Source organism: Brienomyrus brachyistius, chromosome 16 (genome assembly GCF_023856365.1).
Source record: "Brienomyrus brachyistius isolate T26 chromosome 16, BBRACH_0.4, whole genome shotgun sequence".
NCBI classification, from domain to species: Eukaryota; Metazoa; Chordata; class Actinopteri; order Osteoglossiformes; family Mormyridae; genus Brienomyrus; species Brienomyrus brachyistius.
Genome location: NC_064548.1, coordinates 5,786,102 through 5,792,101, shown reverse-complemented (window position 1 = coordinate 5,792,101; position 6,000 = coordinate 5,786,102).

The following is a 6,000-nucleotide window of genomic DNA, read 5'->3' as shown; positions in this document are numbered from 1 at the left end:
TAGCCAGGGTGGGGTACCGAGGCCTGCTTTAAGCGTGGTTAGGCCTCCCTGCATAAAGCAGGACTGCCTCTTCTCCTGCACTGATGGTGGGATTCCTGCAATTGGTTACAATCTCATCCTCTCACGCTAAGATTATCATTTTTCCTGCAAATTTTACAATTCTTACCAACTGTTATGTTAACTAGGGGTGAGTCGCATATCCATTTGATATGAGTATCCGGCAGAAATAATATGTCTTTCTAAAGCCGACTGTCATCCGATCATTACTGAGGAATATCCATGTCTTTCTTTCCATTTTTATCACTGGATTAGAGATGCAATAGTGCCTACTGGCCTGCTATACTGTACATACCCTCCCTCCCACATAATCACTAACTGCAGGACAGTCTCTTTGTTTGACACGGTTACTGATGTGCACAAGAAGAAAAAAGTTGGACATCCCTGAGTGATCTTTTTTGTGCTTGACCTGCACTACATGTGTGAATTTATTTAGCAGGCAGTATTGCTCACTCCCACATGCACGGTCACATAGAAACCACTACAACCTACTAATAATTCAGTCAAGTTCAGTTTCAAGGTAACGTTCCACAAAGTAAATTTACTTCATATCATATATGCCATATATTGAAGAATTCCATGTTAGAAAAAGAAAATCACTTTCCACTAAGCTTGCGCAGTATCTAATTTTACATGCTGTTATTTTACCTTTTACTGTGGTACAGTATACTGTAGCACTTTGACGGGGAGGGGGGAAGGGACCCCCACCGTGACATGTGATCTTACTGTTGGTCACATTTATATATGGCTACATATGGATTATATATGTATGTCATGAGGCAACATAATAAGCATCCATGGTCAATGGAAAATGACGATCTGGATGTATTCTTATAAAGCATTTTCATATGGGAATTTTCACAAAAGTGCCAGAAACACGCCCACCTCCAATATTAAGCACCCCCCCCCCAGCTGCTGATCTTCGCCTCACTCTAAATCTCACTCCAACCTGCTCCTCAAACTTACTGGCCCTTTTAAAGCGTATGAAATAACATGACCGCTGGGTTTACCATTATTCTACACTGAGCTGAATGCAAATGACGAGCTAATGTGGTGGTAAAATGCAAAGCACATTTAAACAGCCCTGCTTTCAATGATCACATGCTAACAAGATGCACAGAGATAGTTCATATTTGATGTTACTAAACTAAAAACTAAGCAATGGAAGCAAAAATATGATTTATTAAAAATATAGACCAGACCTTGTCCATCCATCTATTTAATCCTGGTTAGAGGTCTGGAGACACAGGGCACAGCATTGCAAGGCGGTCCTGACCAGTCCATCGCAGGGCACATGCGCGCTCCTACACCCTATCATAGACTACATGCAATTCAGAGACTGCAGTAACCCTAACTGCATGTATTTGAACTGCAATAGAAAACCAGGGGAGACTAAAAACACACAAAGAAAACATGAAAACTCCAACACGCCGAGCACAGGCAGGATCAAAACCCGCAGCCAAGGGAGTACGAGGTTACCCACTGAGCCAGAGACCTGAAGTCTAAGAACCTTAGGGATGCATTGCATCATTTATTTAATTTTTGGTGCTTTAGGGACTGATCCACCATGGAGGCAGACAAGTGATAACTCAAAAGAATATTTTACAGATCTATTTCAAAATCTGCAAACTTGTGGCATGGGTGAAGATCTGGAACTGACCTAATTTAGAGCTGAATTGTACCCAAGCTGAAGCAATGCATCTTAGTGGCAGCAAAGGGAAGAGCAACGCACTGCTGGAGAAGGCATGCTGGGGGCCTGGAGATGGGGGGTGTGGGAGGGGTGACAGAGCTTACCTAAAATGTTCCATGAACATTTCACTGCTGGTTAATTAGATTACAAGCCCTATTATTTGTAGCTATGGAACAGTTTAACCATTAAAAACAAACAGAGGTATGGAGCAAAGCCAGGGTTATTGCATACGAGGTTTTTAGCTCTGAAAGGCCTCCGCAGCGTAAATATAATTAAATTCCACCTGTGCCCTCAATAGCTTCTTACTCAGTCCACGTTTGCTCAACTTCATACTAAACTTCAGAGAATCCATGTCCAAATAATTTATGACAATTCATTAAGTGATTTGTGATTATGTTTAATGCAATTTTTAATAAAACAATATTTGCTCCCTCAAAGAGCCAATTTTATTACTGTAGGCCAAAAAAGAAAACGACAGATAATTGTTCATTAGACTGAAACCAGACAGCAAAAGTCGACAGATAATCTGTAGGTTTTTCCATAATAATATTTCTGAGTGATATATCAGGCATGCCATCCCTTTACAGTTCTCTATGACAGAAACACCAATGCAAGGCCATCCAGTCTCCCGCAAGTGAAAAGTAAATGATTGTGATTCAACTCTCAAGGTCACTTTGATCAGTCTGTTTTGTAATAAAATCAAATATTCCTTTCACAGAGTTGCATGACAAGATTAAAATGACGTTAATGAATGCGGCAATGACTGAAGTTTTTATTTTATCTTATGTAAGAATATTTTGACTTTCACTAAATAAGGACAGTCAGGTATAATTAAGTTTTCTTTTAAAAATATTCATTAAAGGTCTTTTCGTGTTTTGAATTAGGAAATTAGCCCCATTTTGGGGAAAAAAGGGAAATGAAAGAAGAATCTCCACATTCCATACTCTGCATACTAATCTGTCTCTATCCTGTTGACTGTTAGGTTTAAGACCATGTTAACCAGCAAACCACTCAGCCTTTTTAGCTGAAGATTCAAGCAAATTCCATATATCTGCATTCCACAGACCCTTTTCAGTGAGAGGACTTCCATAATGTGCGAGAATTCTGAATGTCTACCAGGCTACCAAGTAACATCCTGAAGGAGGATAAATTATTGATGCAAGCCAGGCAGCAGGGAGAGGAGGAAACATGTATTTATCCAAGTCACATGGCCACACATGCATATTTACATTCGCTGTCTAGCCATGATTTAAACTATTATCCACAGTCATTATTCTATCAGTTAAATATATGTGTTTCTTCCATTAACTGTTAAAAGAGCTATCTCAAAGCACTTTGCCTTGGATGGGCAAGTCTGAAAATGTGGTTTTATGTGGCTTTTCCATAACAATGCTATGTTCTGTTTTCACATATTCATATTTAGAGGTTTCGCTTCCTGGATGGAAACATTAAGCCTAACGCAATATCGCAAAAGTACAGCTGCACAAAATCGAATACAATTGACCAATTCAAGTTATATCAGCTAAGCTAAAAGCAGCAAGCCCCCTGTTTAGCAATGAACTTTTAAGCAATATTGGAAAGGTGCGTTGGACATCTGCCTGCCGTGCATGATGGGAAGAGAAAACACGTAAACCACTATTGTTAATTAGCCATCGATTAATGTTTTTATATAAGCAATAGTCACTTAGATTATCCTCCTAGTAGTGGAATACGGTATATGTGCATTATAATATTGTAGCACTGGCTTATTCATGGGCAGCACAGCATGCTGGACTGGTGCCACTTATGAAAACAATGTAAATAGTGTAGGTAATTAGAGTCGGTTGTGTTACTGTTGTGTTGTATAGTAATGTCATTTGTAGCATTAATGGTAACTGTTGCAAAGAGTGGTGTGCGTGCGCCCACCATGTGCTTAGGGCATTCAGCAGGGCCAGCACGGTGGGCAGAGGGGGTCGGGGGTGTGGGCGAGTTGGGGTTTGATGGCTGTGTTCGCTCCTGTTAAGAGTTTGAAATAAAAGAGTAAACTAAGCTGCCTCATCTTGTTCCTGCTGCTGCAGTGCCTGGCTCTGCCTACCACTATATCACTGCCAAATAAAAATCATTCCGAGGAATTCACAAAACAGCATATTAATGTTTAGTTTCCTTGTGTATGACAATCCACTTTGACTAATTGGACAACTCCAGCTGATGTCTTGGGAAAGACACTGACCCCCCCCCCCCCCCCCCCCCCGCTACCTGGCATTGTTTACCTGCTCCCAGAAGGGTAATATCTTGCACAAGGTGCATCCTCAGTGAACTGTTTTGTTTCAAATTTCTGCAGTCAAGCCGAGTGGACCAGTAATTAAGTCATTAACAAAACTCCCATTAATGCAGTTTTGATGGGACATAATCTCTCACCCCTTTGGTCCCCCCTGTTATCTCTGACTAAGGATGAAGTCGGCAAACTTTCAGCCCAAGGAGCAGCATCATTATCCTCTGCCTAATGAAGAGCACTCCTACTCAGATCATGACTGGACCATTGTAATGGTGAATGTTCCCACAACGCTTGTCTTTTCCCATGATACTTCCTTGCACAGTTCTAGTTAAATGAAACGATATTGGACTCTAGGTATGAATCTCTATTCAGGTATAGCATTGTTAAAATGGCCCATTCTTGTCACAGAAGGTCCTTGAGCATACAGGAGTCCCAGGCCCATGTTAACATGCTCTCCTTTAGGAGGAAATCAGGCATTTGTCAGAATCTGATTGGGGATTTCAGCAGTCAGGCTGACTGGTACTTTCCAGAAGCTGTAATCACTGGTTTATTTTCCCTCACAGGCTGCATGCCATCACCCGCCACCATGACACAAGGGGCAACGGCCGTTTGCGATTTGTCTCAAGAGCCTCCAGAACGTAAGCCAATGTTGGGATCAGTGATTCACACACAACCACATTAAGACCAGCTCACTGGAGCCAGTGGTGCTGTCTACCACCATTCAAACCATGCATATGAGGTTTGGGCCCCCTGTTGGCCACAGACAGTCACAACACAACATATAAACATGTTGGTTGTTTAGAAGATGCTAAAATGCCATCTAGCTAGGATCTTCTGACTCTGGTTATTAATTTATTTTGTTTATGGAACATCTTAAGGGGTTTTGGGGGATGGGGGCACAAAGAGACCTGCATCTGACTTATTTTTCAAACTTGATAAAAGACAAGGTTACCACTCAAACGAGTGAAGTAAGATCTGTCTCCTTAACTGTAATAACTGCTACCAGGATCATGGTAAAATAACATGATGAATTTTCTGGTTCACTCATTTCTCATGTCTATGTAAAATATACTTTTTTATTTTTTTGCAAATTCCTGCCTGGTTCTTCCCCGTTTCCCAAGGGCTTCTTCCTTGCTTTATGGGACTTCATCCTGCTTCTAGGAGCTTGATATGAACTGTCCTAGCAGTGCACTTCACACCTGCACTAAATAATTCTTTCTGAAGGTCACTTGAGGTCATCCTCTGATTTATGAGGCACTGCCGGATAAGCTGCCGATCATCTCTGGCATTAGAAAGTGGCTTCTGCCCTTTACCTGTCTGGTTTCTGGTCGCCCCCAGTGTCCCCTGCTTCACCTTATTCTTGTGTACTGCTCTCTCAGAAACGTTGAGCCTTGAAGCAGCCTGCCATTCAGTAAAGCCTTCTGCCAGCAAAAACCAGATCAAGTAGAATTTTTAAATGCATATATTTTTAAAAAAATACAGTCTCTCTTAATTTTTTCCAGAGCTGCAAGTTCATGACTTTCTTTCCACTGCCAAACACCATAGGGATGCACAAAAACCCTAAACAGTCACAGCAAGTGCACAGTCATTCTACACAAAACAAAATGAACTAGGAAATTTAGATTACTCTAAATAAAATTAAACCCATGTAATCCAGATACATTCAGATTATCTTAATGATAGTAATCAAACAATTTTGGCTTGTAATGCGTGACATATAATTATCTCAAGCATGACAGTCTTGTTTCATTCTCTATTCTGTGTGAGGAATCTATCGCAGTTTCCTCAAAGTCATTGGTTGAATGTTCCCAAAAACGTCCCTCGGCTGGCTTTACAAAGTGTTCATTGCCTGCACTGCTTACTGATAAATGCCCTCTTTGCTGTGTTGCCTGAGAGCAGCACTGAAATCAAATTTGTTGTCCTGGGCTGGCAGTGTGACTCTGAAATGACTCTTCTGCCCCAAGTCTTCCAGTCTCTGTTTGATCAATGTTTACAGCTG